At 36.1% G+C, this 17,631-nt stretch overlaps 1 long non-coding RNA gene across 8 annotated transcripts in view; it reads right to left on the bottom strand.

Annotated features, from left to right (window-relative positions):
- Positions 1-348: 348 nt before the first annotated feature.
- LOC107311308 overlaps positions 349-17,631 on the bottom strand; it is a 44,042-nt gene continuing 26,759 nt past the window's right edge. For 7 of the 8 annotated variants that reach the window (XR_004306768.1, XR_004306769.1, XR_004306756.1 and 4 more), the window contains one exon: positions 15,045-16,509. This is a non-coding gene — a long non-coding RNA (uncharacterized LOC107311308). Of the gene's footprint in view, positions 6,791-15,044; positions 16,510-17,631 lie in introns of those variants that run through there. The other variant, XR_004306760.1, reaches the window with a different exon arrangement.

Genomic DNA, 17,631 nt, shown 5'->3' with positions numbered 1-17,631 from the left:
ATTCTGACTGCCTTTGAAAGGAAAGAGTTGCTTTGAATGTTAACAGCTCTGGTTAGCAATCAGAGCCGCAGAAAGGTGTGATTAAGAAAATAGATATATAGGGTTTTTTTCTTTGATTTTTTATTGACTTGCTTCATATGAAAGATGCGGGTGATGGGGTTACAATGCCCTCATTGTCACAATGATTCAAATTAACAAGATCTCAACTTTTATTGGAGCATATGGCTCTTTTTTTTTTTTTTCCCTAATTTTATTTTATTTTTTAACACACTATAGTAACAATAGCAATTTCTCTCCTTCACTTGCCTTTCACCCTGCTTTTAAGTCACAGCATCTCCCTACCCGACCTCTAATTCCAACAGATGAGATGTAACAGCAGGCCTATTACACAGTGATATTACTATTGTTAGAAAATAAATGAAGTGTTTTCAGAAGCATGGGATGATGAGCCCCAAAGAATAATTGGCCACTTACAGGTACATCCTGAATGGAACTTTTACAAACAACTCCAAGCTCACTTGGAGAGGCTGCTCAAGAGGGACCATATGCAATACTCCTGGGAGGAGGTGAACACCGTTATGCAAAGATTCCTTTCTTGGTTTTGCAGAGGTATAGAGGTATATATAACTCTGCATTAGGGCAGAAACAAAAGAAGTATAAGATTGTCTGGATCTGGGGACAAGATTATTAATGTATATATTTCACTAATGCTGGTCCAACAATGTGTGCTGGTAAATAATGATATTTGTTCTTTCACAGTAGAAAAAAAATAAACATTCAGAGCAGTCTCCTACAGATATTATATTGCATAAACAAACACAATGACCTATTAAAAAAGACATTTCATCCACTGCTGTCAGTACTGCACACACAAAAGCAGCACATTGAGACATGAAAATCTCAAACCCTTGGGGTGTCAGAAAGCAGAATAGTGATCGCCGAGACTGGGTAGCAGAGAAGAGTCCAGGGGAACACACATCTCCTCTCCTACATAGCTGGGAAGTACATGTACTGCTCAGTAGTTTGCACGTCCCAGAGATAAGCTTAGGTCTGGCAACATTAGAATCTGTGTCACTGCTGTTTATTTGATGGCCACGGCAGTTTTCTCCCTCTCTGTAAATTACCAGTTAGCATCTGGAAAATTGGACTGCTGAATCTAAGCATCTATGTGATATCTGAAGAGAGCAAAATGGAGGAATGTCATCAGCCTCTGACTCCTCTTTTTATATTTGTGAGAATCACTGAATTCTCATGCTTATGGAGAGATCTAGCCACAAGTATGTCAGAGCCCGTCTTTCACCTTTGTGCCATCATTTATCAGTCTAGCCCTTATCATTTGGCACTTTTATCACAGCAGACATGAGTTCCTCTCGCGTTGGAGTCCATTCAAGTTACCCAAGAGAGCTCAGCGCTGTGGGCGCACATGTGCTTCTCAGTCTCACATTGCTCCAGCTTTAACACTGGTGTTTGCAGATTCATTCCATATGTGTGCACAAAGCAGGTCAGAACAGACCTGCAGCTGAAGCACAGTCAGTGTTTCACACATATCTCCAGCACATCACTGCTCAGAGGTCTTGGCGGCCAGCCTGCTCTTCCCATGTCAGTCACAAACAGCTGCCTATGCTGCTGACACCTGCCACTCAGAAATTGTCTTATCTCACTTGTATGAGTTTGGCTGGTCGCTGCAGAGCCTTAGCCAAGAGTACTGATCTTGAAAAGGCATTTGTGCTGATAGGAAATTCATTTACAGAGAAGTGGAATTCCTGTACAGACAGCACGATATTTCACAACCTGTAACAAAATAGGCGCATCAACATCTTATTTTGTGGTCTGTAGCATACAGCAATGCTGGAAAGCTCCAACCACTCAAAATACTCCTGAGTTGATTTACTCCCAGAAAGAGAGAATTTGTTCTCAAAATTTATATCATTACCCTTGCACTTATTCAGCAACACTGAGTATTTGTTATATGTATAGAAGTATAGATATGTATTTGCATATAAGTATGCATTTATACAACTGCTTCCTACATTTAGAATAAAATCACTCATGTAAGTTTGCCTTTCCTGTAGGACATTTTTGTACTGCAATTAAAACTCCTGAACCATTCAGAACTTATTGCTAGGAAGCTGCACTTTATCAGTCAGTGCTCACTCAACTATACCTACGATATATGTTTTTGTTTTCTTGTTTTAATCACTGCATTACTTGGAATTTTTCCAGACAACATTAATCAAGACCAAACTGCACACCCTCAAAATTTGAAAGTTGAGGGTATACTTCTATTTAGGACTGCCATTACTTTTATCTGACTGAGGTAAAGAACAGAAACTTCTTATCACTATATATCAAAGTTCTCAAAGTACAGTAGACTGATAACATTACACAGCCAGAGTAAATTAGCATATACCAGTAGAGAATGACATTGGCATCGATGTCATCCAACAATGTTTAGCTTCATTAGAGAATCCTTGACCACTCAGCTCTGAAAGATTTATGATGAAGAATCAGTTTGTCCATCTGGGCATCACTATAATTTTAAGATCTTTCAGTGACTCTAAACATTACAAGGAGAGATCTCAGCTAACACTGAGCGCAAAAAGAAAATACAGGCTATCAAAATGTAGTGTGATTACAGATCATACAATTCTATGACATTATCAACAAAGATAACTCTTAATCTGGTAAGCCTAAGTCTCTCCCATATATTTGATCTATCCCAGTAAAAGGCCAATCTGTGATATTTCCTACCCATCAGATCCACACTTCTGGGCAGGGTGTAAGGGTTCCCTTTACTCAGGATGAAAAGCCAGGAAACAGTTTCCATTATCTCCTTTACTACAGAAAAAATCCAGCACTGTACAGACAATACTAGACTATTTTCTAGTATAAATGTATGATATGTGTGCATGAAACACAGTACAGGACACTGTCTAGAATTTCTCAGAGGTTCCCACACGATAATAAAATGTACATAAACTACTTACTGACAGTTTTCACTGTCTCAGGGAGCACCACATTATTGTCACTATTTGACAATACCAAATGGATTTTGGAACCAGCTGCACAGCACTGCTAACCTACAAAGCCAGCAAATACCACTTCACTCACAGAAGAAGAAGGGCATGGTTTAGAAATGAACTGAGTATGGAAAAAGATCCACTGAATTCTTAACTCTCAGTATCCATCATCTTCCTTAGTGCTTGGATTTTCTCTTGACCTGATTACAAACAGATCAATAATCTTCTGTTTGTGGCTCCCAGTCTGACTTGCAGGAATTACAGCCTGTAATTGCAGACATCGAAATTAAAGGTATGTTTATCTTCTTAGCTCTCCAAGTATGTTTTATCAGAACCATACTTTGAATGGTTTAAATGTTTTTATCCCAAGTAACTCATAAAAAAGATTCTCAGTATTTACTTCATGTCCCTGGATAGCTTCAGAAGGCAGAGTTGTACAAGGCCCCAAATCCAAACTTAGTAACAAAATGGAAGACTGAAGGTACATTTCATTCAATTAAAATGAAAATACATTTCTATATCCAGGTGGTGGACTTGAAAATTTGAAATATTCATCCTTGCCTACAAGTGTCATGAATGCTATGCATTAGCAACAGGCACTAAGAGCACTGGTACCGTGTTGATCTAATCTTGGAATGAGACACGTAGAGCCAGTTGGTAGACATTCAAGGGCAGATTTGGGACTTCCTTCATGAAAGCTTGCTGACTAATGCTGCGTTATCTTGCAATCATACAGGAAAATTCTTCCAATCAGTCAGCACAGATTAAATGACTCCTTCATTTTAGATGGATTTTAACTTCACTTAAGGAATAAGACCTTGAGAGGTAATGAATCAGAAGTGGTTCTGAGTCAGCACAGGTGTTGAAATCCTGGGATGTCATCCAATAATTGTAACATTAAAAATACTGCATGCCATATCTGTGGATAATAACACATATTTCTTTATTACAAGGGCTGCTCTGAAAGTAATGCCTCCTATTTTTTTATGCTGGCCTACGATGTCAGAGGCAGACAACAATAGTGGTCAGCTCCACTGGTGCACATTGTTATGAGCACAGCATGCAGACTCTTGTTCTTCCCTGGTGAAAATGCACAGTTAATGGTAGTGAACTATGTTGAGAAATAGTGTTTTGCTCTATCAAACAGTGCTATTGTGTTCTTTGTATTTGTTGTAGTTTTCATGGAAATAAATAGGAGGCATTACTTTCAGAGCAGCCTGTGTAATATGCTTTGGAGACAGCTTTGTGTAAATACTAGATATTATGTTTTTAGTAATAGTCAATTTGTATAACAGGCAACCTTGTTAAACAAAAGAAACAAAGCAAATGATTATTTTCATTAAACCACCCTACTGAGAAAACTTGACAAATCACATTTTGTTAACATGACTATAAGAAATCTGCATTTTGACTGCAAAATATAATTGTGTTAGTGATATCAGCTGTCTCAAAAAGCACGGGGCTATTTAAATCATTTAATCATTTTGTCATACTTTGTGAACTGAAACATTAGTAGCTTGATCAAGGGTTCAAATACAGCTGAGACCTTCAGCACTGATTTAATCTGACTCCCTGCCGACACTGCATGGAAACACATAAATCTTATTAGGCTTACAGTGATTTCCTTCAATTATGAATTTAATAAAGCTGGTTGGTTTATTTTAGTGTGCCAAAATCTGTAAAGTTCTAAAAGCTAAACAGCTTTCTATTAAGTAAACAGAAAGTCAGTATGAAGGAGTATTAAAGTACATTATACAACACCAAGACTAGGACTTGAGGGATCATTAAGAACCCATTATGAAGTTCCCTTTTTTAAAGGGAAATAGCTATGTGTTGGCAATAATGTCTGGTTATCATAACTGGAAAGACATGAATCTTTTATTAACTGTGCAAAGTTTGTTTGAGATTAGATTGTACTTCAACCAGCACAATTGTGGACACCATTAGGAGAACAGACATGTACATTATGTAGCCATCTGTGGTGCAGAAAATAGAAGAGGCAGTGCATTCAGAGATCCTGATTCATTCCAGAATACCGTGGGAGGAGTTTCCACAGCTCCTGGTCCCTAATGTCCACGTCTTCATAATTTAGGAGACCTTGTCAAAATGCAAGATGCTAGCTCCAGTGGAGCTGAAATTTCCATCTTATATGAAGGCCAACACGAACCTTACTGAAAGCACAGTATTTAGGACATAGAGAGCTTACAATTGATAGTATTTTCCCCTTAACCTCTGCAGAGAGTTGCTATGCATGTATCTGTGACCACTATATCAAGTAACAACAGAGACTGATACCTTTCTACTGCTCGATCTGCTAATAGCAAGGGTTCTGCACTGAGACTTTTAACTGGAAATTAGAATTACAGATGAGGTTACTTTCTGAATAAACTTTCTGAACAAATAATGCTGCAAATGATACCTGAAAATCTTTACATTTAGTTAATAGAAGGCTCATTTAATCATCAGGTACATCTTTGGAAGCCCTGGTAAAATCAAAGTGGTACATCTCTGTCATAAAGCAGAGCTGCAAACTTAGTTAAACAATGCTTTTCTTTTCCAGAAGGACAGACCTACTGACAGCCTCAATCCTTCAAAGTTCATGACCTCAGGAAAAAAAAAAAAAAAAGCCCTAAACTGACAGATTTTCCATGGAAAGATCTGACTCATTTGAATTGAAGTTTTAGCCAAAGTTTTATCAAACCTGACATAAGATGCCATTTGCAGTCTTCTTCATGACAAGTTGCCGGAGCCACTGACTAAAATGTCCTCAAGTTAGTGCAAAAGAGATAAGAAAAATCTCAGCTCTTTATCTGCTGTGGTGATCAATTAAGGTGTCCTGTTGTATTAGAGAGCTACAGCCACAATCAGGGCCCACAGCTGCTCTGACACAGGTACAATTTGAGATACTGAGGGAAAAAAGAATAACCAGCATCTTAAATGAGATCTGTGATTCAGAACACAAGTAGATACAGTGTAGTGCCCTAGTGAATCACAGTTTATACACACACACAAATAACATGTAAGTCTATGGCCAGACCCTACTGCAGCAGCTGTGTGCACACCATCAGCCACCACATCATTTTATTCCCGAGGCATTTCACAAACTGTCCCCATCAGATCTGCGTGGGTAGTCCATGTGGAGGAGGTTCTTTTTCTTCCTAGTTACTGGTATGGCAACAGTTAGTTACATCTTGCTTGCATTCAGAAAACGATAGAATTTTTTGGCTGGATTACAAACAGGCAAAAAATGTAACAAATGTTAAAAAGTGTTTTTATCAGACCATTTTTAATTGGATAATAGCCTACTGCATTATGGCAGAGAACTATGTTTTTTCTTCTCAAATGGGTTTAGCTGCTTGTTAATTAGCATTATCCTTGTGATAGCAAAATAAATGTCAGCTTTGTACCAGTGTCTGAAGAGCTCCTGTTTGATGGATGTGATTTACTTCATAGAAGATTTATATAAGCAGATAACTTCTGCCCTTTGAACTTTAGCTCTCCTTGGAAACCATGGAAGTAAGCATTCAAGCTAAGTGAAACCCAAGCTTCTGTTTCCTCAAGCTGTGCTGATGTGCTGATGATGCACTGGGGCAGATCCAAGAACTGTAGAGCACTTTCTGTAGGCCAACAATCGTAAAAGTCCTTGCAAAGTCAAAGCAGATTATGTGGTTCAAATGTAAGGTCTCTGAAAGAGGTGTGTTGTCTGTCTCATTTCTGCAGACCGTGTGTTCATCAGATCTTTGCTCAAGCAGTCTTCTGGCCATTGCAGTCTGAAACAACAGAGTAAAACACAAGGCTGCCATTAACTGGAGTGGGATGATACAAAACATCAACAAACTCGGTGAAGGTATCTGTAGAGATATAAAAGCTATTACTGAGAGACAGCTACATCGTTTCCCAGCCATACACTGATATCCAGAGTCATCCTTCACAGTAAGTTGTGAAGTTCATGTAAAGTTTCCTTTCCTTACTCAACTGAATTAATCTACTTCTGTCTTATAACTCTTAGGAAAAAATGACTGTATTGCAATGATTACATCCTGAATCTCGAGGTATAGCCAGGATGCATGAGCATGTATGTTTGTATAAGACATTTTATCTTAGTCCCACAAGCTGTTCTCAAATTCCTTTCTTTAGAGTATTTCTATCTGCAAGTAACTGCCTGGCTCTCTGATTCAATCTGTTAAACTCATGTTAGATAATCAAACTGTTGACTTTTATGTTATGGTTAAGGAAGCAGTTCCTTGTTATTTATGCCTAATAGCAGTCTTTTTAGGCAATACTGTGATGTCCCCTCAGAATGGATCAGGATAGAATGGGGAAATAAAAACTCTTCTTTAAGATACCTCCAGGTACTGGAAGGCTGCTATAAGGTCCCCCAAGAACCTTCTTTTCTCCAGGCTGAACAACCCCAGCTCTTTCAGCCTGTCCTCATAGAAGAGATGCTTCAGCCCTCTGATAATCTTTCTGGCCCTCCTCTGAACCTGCTCCACAGCTTCTTGTGTTGGGGTCCCCAGAACTGAATGCAGTACTCTAGGTGGGGTCTTACAAGAGCAGAGTAGAGGACATCTAACACCCAACACTCCACATCTCTAGATACTGTTCCTGGCATCGCTTTTGTGATGGAAAAGATACCTCTTAGATGTTATTACTTTGAAACTGTGGTGTTGGTCTGCTACTGCCACAGTCAACATTTTATGTAATCACATCATTAGTACAATTCCCATGTTTTTCTAGCTAATCTTCCCAATATTTATGATGTAGATGTTTTGTTTCTAGAGATATGTTCTTCAGTAGATCCAGAGTCTCAGAACACCAATGACTAAAACTCAACAGATGAATTTAAGCTACGTTCAGACAATGCTTTATTTCTTACTAAACACTTGATCATCTCTAGTTATAAAGAAAATTTCAACAACTATCTGTGATGTTCTCCAGGTACGGTTTATATAGTACTTGCTGAATATATCATTGTTTTATAGAAGACAGCAACCTGTGAATAAAAGAAGCTATCTATTCAGTTGACTGGAAATCAAAGTGAGATGATACCTCAGATATGATTTTTAGATTGTTAGAGCTTTTACTACACATAGTAGAGCACACATATTTTCATGGAATAAGAAAAAGTAATTAGACCATGTTGATGTCCTTTGGGAATAACCAAGTGATGGTGAGGTCTTTACATCTTCCTTACCCAGAAAAAAAATTGTCCCCAGTTCTCATAAACTTTAGTGACAGACTTGAAGAAGATTTTCTGAAGTTTTTGTCTATGCAACCCAACCCAAAGAAAAATATAAAACAGATTCATCACGTTATATTGCATATAAAGGTACTCTGAGGAGTTCTACACCTGATAATGACATCATTTTCTTATAAGCTGTTTGAAAGCAGCTTGAGATATAATAGATGACTGTAACTGATGTGCATATATTCATAAAATATTACTCCCTTATTCCTTTTGAAACCATTTACTAATTAGTTGCTTGTAGATCTAGATGGGAACCAAAATTTTATTCCATGGGAAATTAATTTCTACTTCAAAGCAGAATGAAAAATTGGATTGTCAAAAAGTAGGACAAAAAAAAACTATAGGAAGTGTCAAAATAAAATTGTCAAAGTGAAAAATTACCACACCTGTAATTGGAAGAGAAGGTTCAAGGTAATTTGTGCTCACTTTCTTTTTCCTTTGTTTATTTTTTAATTCAAATCACTAAATCACTATCTGGATCTGAAAAGTATCTTTATTTCAAACTGTCGCCTTGAAATGAAGGGGGCTTTGTTTTGATTACCCCTAGTGAAAAGTAGAAAGTACACATTAAAATTGACATTTTCCCACAGAAGGTTCCCATTTCATCAAAACCACATTTTCCAGGAGGAAAATTTTTCACATAAAAATATTTCAACCTGCTTTACTTACTTGCCAGGAAATATGAAGCAGTCTATAACCAGCATCTTACTAAATTTTTTCCAACAAGAAAGTTGTTATAATTTTGCAGTCAAAACTTTAAAATGTTCTGTTGACAGAGGGAATTTGGCCAGGAAGCAGAGCAGTGCTTATTATAGCACCAGTGCACAAAAGTCAGTTAGCGCACTCCATGGTTATCACATGTTCAGTTACAGTGGCAAATTCCAAGCATGGGTCAAACACAAATAAATCCAAGAGTTTAAATTTCTGCTTCTTTAAACATTCCAGATGTAGAAGCATAGTTTTCCATTTACTTCACCTCAGCTGAGTTGAATCTGATGGGATAATTAATCCACTTATTGACTCTACAAATATTTCAGTCTATGTATGGCTTTACCACTTTGTGAATGTTGATTTACTTTCTAACAAAGATACAAGAACAAAGCAATTAAAATCTAGTTGAAATATGATAATCAATACAAATTTTTATTAAAATAAAAAAAAATTAAAAAACTGAAAAAACGCAATTTAAATAACATACTTGAGAAATGTTTAGTGTTACCACAACTTACAATGCTACATAGTCTTACCTGTAATAATATTCTGGATGCTTAATGAGATTGAGCAGAAATTGATGCTTTGGGATAGCTTGAGAAGTATTATAGATGTTTGTTTTACATTAAAAACATAATCAACAGGAAAAAAAAAAAAAAAAAAAAAAAAAAAAAAAAAAGGTCAGTGTAAGGATCTAAAATTAGAAAACTCAAAACCACAGATAGCACCATTCTTCCATTCCTCAAGTGTTGGTTACTTCTTTAGTACTTCAGCTTTTGATCTCCCTCAGTCTGGGGATTTTGGGGAATTAATGTCTTTGGAATAGTTCAATTTGTCCAAGGCTTCATAAGCTTTTGGCTGCAGCAGATCCAGAAAGACCCCTCTGGGGTCTTTCCAGAATCAGATGAATGCATAAGGCTGTGGCTCAAGTTTCTTCATGACCCAGCTCTTCAAATAAAACAGTTTCCTTAGGCAGAGTCATTGGAACAAGTGCTGTAGAAGTTGTCTACTCCTGATTTAACATTTCTTGTCTGTAAGGGAAAGGGAGTATAATTCTCTAATAACAGAGATTTGATTGTACTAAGCAGATTCCTAGTTGCCTTGCACTGCTCGAGGAGTTCAGTCTGATTGGACATGAGGCAAGGGACCTGACCTTGGAGCAAACTGGAATATCATATAATTACTACTCTGTTATGTCCACTGCTTCTTTTCTCCCAGCTGTTTCACAAGGTAGGTTGACTAAGGAGGTACGTAATGGTTTAACTTATGTCTAAAATATCGTACTATAAGTATCAAAGAAATTCATAGACTCACTTTGACTAACTAACATTTATATTGCAAATTTTCTGGTCCCAAACTATCATCTATTTGCCAAATAGTCTTCTTGTTAGGGATCACAAATTCCCAGATAGACTATAAACTGGTTTACAATTAATAAATAATGATTAATTTGTAATGTAATTACAAAATAAATAAGCATATAAGATCAATATTTCTATTACTCTGAAGATCTAACCAAATGTACCAAGATAGAGCTTACCCTCAACAGACAACAATCCTGAAAAGGGATTACACCAAAAAGCATACATGGATAACTCCAAATCATTCAGAAACATGATAAAAAATTAATGGTTCAGAAAACTGGAACTAAATGAAATATGCACCCCTTAAAAAGCAACAAACAAACAAACTAACTAAGTAAGTTAAATATATTTTAAGATTTTTAACTTCAAATTCACATTTAATATTTTAATAGTAAAAGATAGTAAAGAACAAAAGAAAAAACATCAACCAGTATTATTATTAAGATTCACACCACATCAAAATTCAGTGGATTGATAAGGATCATTTGTTCTAGCAGTAATATCAAAGGACCAAATAAAGTACTTGCAGTTTGGGTCTCCTCATTAATTCTTTTTGATTGTTAATTAGACATGCATGGACCACTTAGATCCTTAAAAACCCCACTTGTGAGGAGATTAAATGAGTTAATAATTATAAAATATAATAAATATCAAAACAAGCATTTTTAACAACTGATTTATTTGCTAAGTTATGATACATCCATATGAAGTCCTTGTGTAAGTTTACGGGACCAGACCAATTGGGAAGCTTTAGTGATTTCAGTACTAAACATTACTTTGTCGAGTCACAGCAGTGTTCTCCTTATATGACCTGAAATGGGTCTCCTCTGCTGTTTGCCATATTCTGCAAAGGTGAAACACCAAACTCTTAAAGTGCCTCCATCTATGTATTATTCAAGTGCACTGTTGATAGCCTCAAACGTGAAATTTATGAATCAGTTACAGTTATCTCTCCAAAAATCATGGTGTTTTATTTTTAACTCTGTATTTGCTTGAATTATATGTATGCTTTTTTTATTCCTTTTTCTGTCTTTCCTGGTGAAGCTGTGGCTTGTATTTGAGTTTTCCTTCAAAAGGAGAAGGCTAGGAAGATTAGCTGTTGTTGTTCAAAGAAAAGTTGAACATCCCAGTTACTGGTTTTCAAGAATGACATCCAATGTCACTCAGACCCAGGATGAACTATTTACAATTGCCATTGCTTCTATAGTAATACTAATTAGTTTCTGATGTCTCTTCTCACTTAGTCTTTAGCTTCATTACCCCTGTGAGCTGAGATAGATTAAAATCCCTCTCTGCCCTCACATTTGTATAATTAGAAGCTATGCAGAATAGAAATGGCACATCAGTCAGATAACTTTAATGATCTCCAGTAGGCTACTGAACTTGTTCTAAATTGTTTCTTTTTGAATTGCAAAATGTTGTTTCAAAAATAATAGTAATAACAATGATAGTAATGCTGTTGATGACGACGATGATGATGATGACAATAACATAAATCGACAGAATATCTAATCATTTCTTATGAGGAATACAACTTGATAAATGTTTCTGATATCTAACTACCTGTACTGGAAAGAGAAAGGAAAAAGAAAATAAGACAAATTCAAGATTGAACTTGTTCTATTTTAAATGTAGACAATGCAGGACCGAAAACTGCTATGTTATCATATTTCTCTTACTTCCAACATCTCTTCCTTTCATCCATCCTCAGCTTTCAGTACTCTTGTTGAACTCCAAACATGTAAAATAAACATGCGATTCCAGTAGCGGCTGCTTTCACAGACACACAGGTGACAGAGCCTTCATACTTACAGGCTGTTTCCACAGTTAAGACCTGCATCAATGCTTTGAGCTACACTGGCACATTTGGAGTTCATCTTTGATGTACATTACTCCACTCAAATAAAGAGCCCCTAGGGAGATCAAAGTAATCTCCAGAGTCATTCTAATTATTTTTTACTACTTTCAGTAGTCTTAAACACAATATGATTCTACTGCAAATTGTCTTCAATTTGAATTTCAATGAAAGCTTTCAAAAACAAAAATCAAAAAAAACAATAGGCGTCCTGCTGTGAAAAAGTGAACATACACACACACAAAAAAACCTCTAAATCACAAGTGTTATTTTGGCCAAACTCTTGTTTGCATAAATGGTTAATCTAATCAACCAGTTTGTACATTATACTGCAACCTTAACCTTTTTTTTATGCCGAACATATATATAAAGGGATTTGCATAGCTTTCTATGATTCATTTCTGAAGCAGAAAACACAAGACTTTGCAACAAATGTAATTTTATTATATCCCTCATAGGTTTGTGCCATTCGTCAGATTGGGAAAAAAAACAAAGATGCCATTTGGTATTATGGATTTTGAATGACATGGCATATACTAGCAAAGCAACTCTACTGCACTATTAAAAACATTATTTTGAGTCAGCATTAACCTGCTTAGGTGCTTAATCACATCAGTAGAGTAGCACAGTGCTCAATATGGACCTCAATAAAATAGTAAAAATATTCTGAGTTCATTGCTTCCACAACAAGTGTTAAAAGAGTAGGAGCAAACAGGCAAACAGAAGACATTTTCTATGACACTGCACAGGACAACAAAACAGAATGCATTAGGGATAAGCTGCCATGAGAAGAAGGAACTCAGTTCCAAACTAAATCTTAAAAATTCTCAGCAAATCAACAGTTTGAGAGTAAGAGGATCACCAAATTATAGGCAGAATAGAAATGGTCAACATGTCCTATATGCTGTTTCCTTGATGAATGTACAATAGACAGGAATGTGGAAAGGTTCTCAGGTTATCAACCCCCAACTTTAGAATAGCTGAAAGAGGAAATCAATGACTCCAAACTACAACAGGTAAATTACAAGACTATGTAGGGCAACTGCTAGTCATTCCAAAGGTCCTAAGAACAATTTGATTGTTCTTAGGTGAAGAGATGAGTGGTTCACATCAAGTGTAAATATACAAGAAATATTTGCATAACTTCTGTTGTGTTGCATTCTTTTAGATAGAGCTTCCAGAGGGTGGAGGAGGTGAAGAAAGAGTTTTTTTCAATAAGTTTTGAAACCAGATAGAAGTTACGGTGTTTAAATCCAAAGTCTTCTATGTAAAGAGGAGTAAAAGAAAAAAAAGGGGGGAAAAAAAAAAGAAAAAAAAAAGAATGAAATATTTTTCTGTTAAAACAACAGAACCAATTAAAGATGATTGATTTTGTGGGTAGTCGTCAATTTCATTGCTTATATTAAAGAAATAGGGAATTCACAGACTGTAAAACAGACTGAGGATCTGAACTACCTCACCCTACCATAGATTCATTGAGCAGCTGTGAGCACTAAACAATACTCTTACCTTTCTCAGTAGTGCCAATACCACATAAATATAGATGTTTGGTCAGTGAGAAATTTTCCTCAAAGAAAAAAAAAAAGTGATACAAATTGGTAGGGCAAATGTTTGGCTTTTTGTTTTTGTTTTCTGAGAAAATGAGTGCATCCAGAATGTTTGTACACCTTACAAACTCTTAAGTTGCCAGAGCGGTCCATGACTGAAGTGGTGACATACCTAAAAGCTCTCAGATAGCTTTGGAGTCTGGGAGCCATTTACTATCTTCATGCCACTTCCAGTTTCTGCATGGCATATCTAGACTTCCAGAAAGTATAAAGTGCCCATTATTCTGTGTTAGATAACATAACAAACTCTGTAATGGGGATAAATACTTCCAGTGATGTATATAGATTAGGAGACCGTTCTGTCATCTTTATTTCAATAGCTGATGTGAATTATAGCACCATTAAACACACTACTGCTTTTCTAAAATCACCTGTTAAATTATGAGCAGTACTAAACCTTGTGTTTGTCCTTGGAAATCACCAAGTTCCATCACACAGGCATTTCAGAGATCAAAATGCAGCCTGGGAGAGAACAAGGTCTTCTCTCATCTGATCCAATTTGTTCACTGAAGCAAAGAAATACAGCTCTTATATATTAACTTGTTTGGAAAGATCTGATATAAACGGTATTTGAATCATTCTTTTCAACCTGCCATAGAAGAGAGATTATATTTTGAGCAGAAATAAATAAATAAATAAGCAAAGTAGATTATCTTCTGAGCATACCTTGATTCCAGAGTAACGCTTTTCAGGACATCTTAATTTATTACAAAATTACATGTACAAATGATTCTACTCCTGCTATGAACATGGGAATTAAAAACAAACCTAAAAAGCCTCACTAATGTTCATCTTTGATAATTTTTTGTTTGGTCAAGAGTAAGTGCTGTTTCCTCTCTATTTTGTCATTCTTGTCATCTTGTTATTGCCCATTAACATTCTGTTTTAAAACATAAGAAACATGAAATGTTTATAAAATACTCAGGATATAGGACATGAGTAAAATGTAATGTACCTAGAGTGAGACAAAGCATGACATGTGACCGCATTTTTATTCCTCAAGAAGAAAAATAGTCAAGGCAAAGCTAAATTACATACTTACAGACTTTAGCCCTCTAGTTTTACACAGTTTCCAACTACTAGTAAATATCAGGAAATTCAATGTAAGATGCATGCAATTTTTTGTGCATGCTCTTGTAGTTAAGTCTGTTCTGATGTATAGTCATTTATACACGTGCAGTAAATGTGTCATATCACATTTGCTGAACTCTCTAGAAAATGAAACCTGGATTGTAAGGATGAGATTTTTCAAAGTAAATTTTAATTGAAATGCACTTTTTTTTAAAGCTTCACAATCACATATATAGCATAAATAATAGCAGAAGTGTCATTTTTAATTTTGCTTAAATAGGGGTGAATTTAAAGCTCAGTACAGTAAGTGTATTCATCCACACAGAATCAACGAATCACAAAATCACTAGAAGTTGAAGTTGGAAAAGACCTCAAGAAGTCTATTGAAAACTTCATAAAGCAGAAACAGCTTTGAGATCAGATCAGGTTACTCAGAGCCTTAACCTCCCTAAATTTATAAACCTCTAAGAGTGAAGACAGAACAACTTCTCTAGTCAACCACTGCTTTCCTGTCCCCACACTGACAAAGTATTTATCAGGTAGGAAGTTTTCAATTTATCCTCACTGCTTCTTGTCTACCAACCAGAGATCAATGTAAAAAGCCTGATTTAGTCTTTTTGATGTCTTGTAAGTACTGAGCACATGAGGGAAAGGCAGCAACCAGATCTTCCTGAACCCTTTTTTACTCCAGGCTGGGCCAGACTTAGTCCCTCTGTCTCTCTTCACAAGACAGTTGCTCCAGCTCCATGCAACTTGGCAGCCCTTGTGTACTGAGAGGTCCCATACTGGAAGTAACATCTAGATGTGGTCTTATGAGTCTCAGGTTAAGGGGGATAATTAGTTCCCTGACCCTACTGCCTGTGCTCTTGTTAGCACAACTCAAGATGTTGCTGGCTTTCTTTGCAGCCAGGGCGCACTGCTGGCTCAAGTTCAGCCCTTAATGGGTTGAAGTAGCTGCATACATTTTCATCAGTCAATATGATACGTCTTTCTATACATGCCAAAATATACATGCAAATATGAAAATAAATATGCATGTGTAGGTCTTAAGGTGCAGGTTTCCATGTTTCTGATAATTCCAACACTCCTACTCATATCAACACAAGTAGTGCCAGTTCATATCAACACAAGTAGTGCCAGTTGAGGTCCATGTCATGCTAGGAGCACAAATGAAATAGGAAACTCTTTCTGGTTGCATATGTTAGCTAGCTAACATGGATGGATGCTAGGATGGAGCTAGTAAATACTGTTCTTAGGCAAGGGAAAGGAAGAAGATCATTGCATCAGCAATAGGAATTTATTGTTTCAGTGGCTATCAACAGATACCATTAACCAAACCAGAAGTGATGAAGAAAAAAACAATATAGTAAAATCAGCATCCAGCTATTCCCTGTAGTCACAGTTTTGATCAGAGAACAGTTTATTGACCTTTCCTGTTGACCACTTAACACCTAATCACTCACCATTAACCCAGCCCAGTGATAACCTATCACAGCATTTCTTTGTTCCTCTGGACTTTAAGCATGAGTGGTCACATTCCTTTTTGGCTCCGTTCCCAATTGAATTGTTGAAGAATTTCTGTTTGCATGTTTAAAGGTAGCAGACACATCTGAACAGCTCAAGATGTCAACCACTGAAAAGAAAAAAAAGAAAAAAAAGAAAGAAAATCAATAATGTGAATTGAAGATTTATGTGAAATTCTGATGCTCATGCCTGTGGACTCCATCATCAGTGCTAATGATGATAACAGAAAAAGTAAACAAGGAAGTGAAGATTAGACCAAGAGGAAGAGCATGCTGGATAAGAATAAGACAAGCATGGAACTACTGTGTTTATACATAGACCATATGGTGTGGACATAAAAACTGTGAGCTTACTTTACTGGTATTTTGCAGTCTGTAACCTCCCTTTCTGCTAAGTCCTGTCTACCAAATGTTTTGATTCTCATTAATACTGCACATTCTATTGACATGAAATTTACATGCTTACATGTGCTCGAATGAGATTCAGCAGACAAACTTTTCTTAACGTACCCATTTTCTGTAAGGAGTATCCAGAGTGCCTTCAAAACAACACAAACACATACACAAAAAAAATCTTGCCACTTTTTGAATATATATATATACATATATGTATATGTGTATATATGTATATATGTATATATATATATATATATACACACACACATATACTTTTACTGGACTTTGATATGTAATATCTACTGAAGTCATTGATTTGTTTTTATTTTTATTTTTATTTTTTATTTTTATTTTTTTCAAGAGAAATAAAACAACAACAAACCTTCAATTACAAATCTAATCATTGCCAGACCTAGTGCTTGTCACAGAATACAACTGCAGGGACACACTGAGATTTTTATCTGATATTACTATACCTATAAGTTTGAAAGTCTATGTCCAGCCATTGGGCAGCCTACCTTTGATCCCTAGATTTTTATTGCTAATTAGTTTTAATGATTTCTGAAGACTGAAAGGCTACACAAAATTACTTTCAGGAGCAAATTACATGCCAATTCAGTCACAGTGCTGATAAATGTATAGATGATAATGAAATACGAATTGTTTTTAATGAAGCAAGCATCTGGCTTTAATTTCACCATCTAATGTATTGTTTTGTCATTATCCCATCTTTTACAGCTTACTTTAGCAGTATGTATGTTGATACTTTGCAAAATTAACATAATAATATTTTTTCCCTTTGGTAGGCCTGCATTTTCTTTCCAAGAGTTTTAGGA

Source organism: Coturnix japonica, chromosome 1 (assembly GCF_001577835.2).
Source record: "Coturnix japonica isolate 7356 chromosome 1, Coturnix japonica 2.1, whole genome shotgun sequence".
Lineage (NCBI taxonomy): Eukaryota > Metazoa > Chordata > Aves > Galliformes > Phasianidae > Coturnix > Coturnix japonica.
The sequence above is the reverse complement of the archived record's forward strand: the minus strand, read 5'-3'. Positions and strand labels throughout refer to the sequence as shown.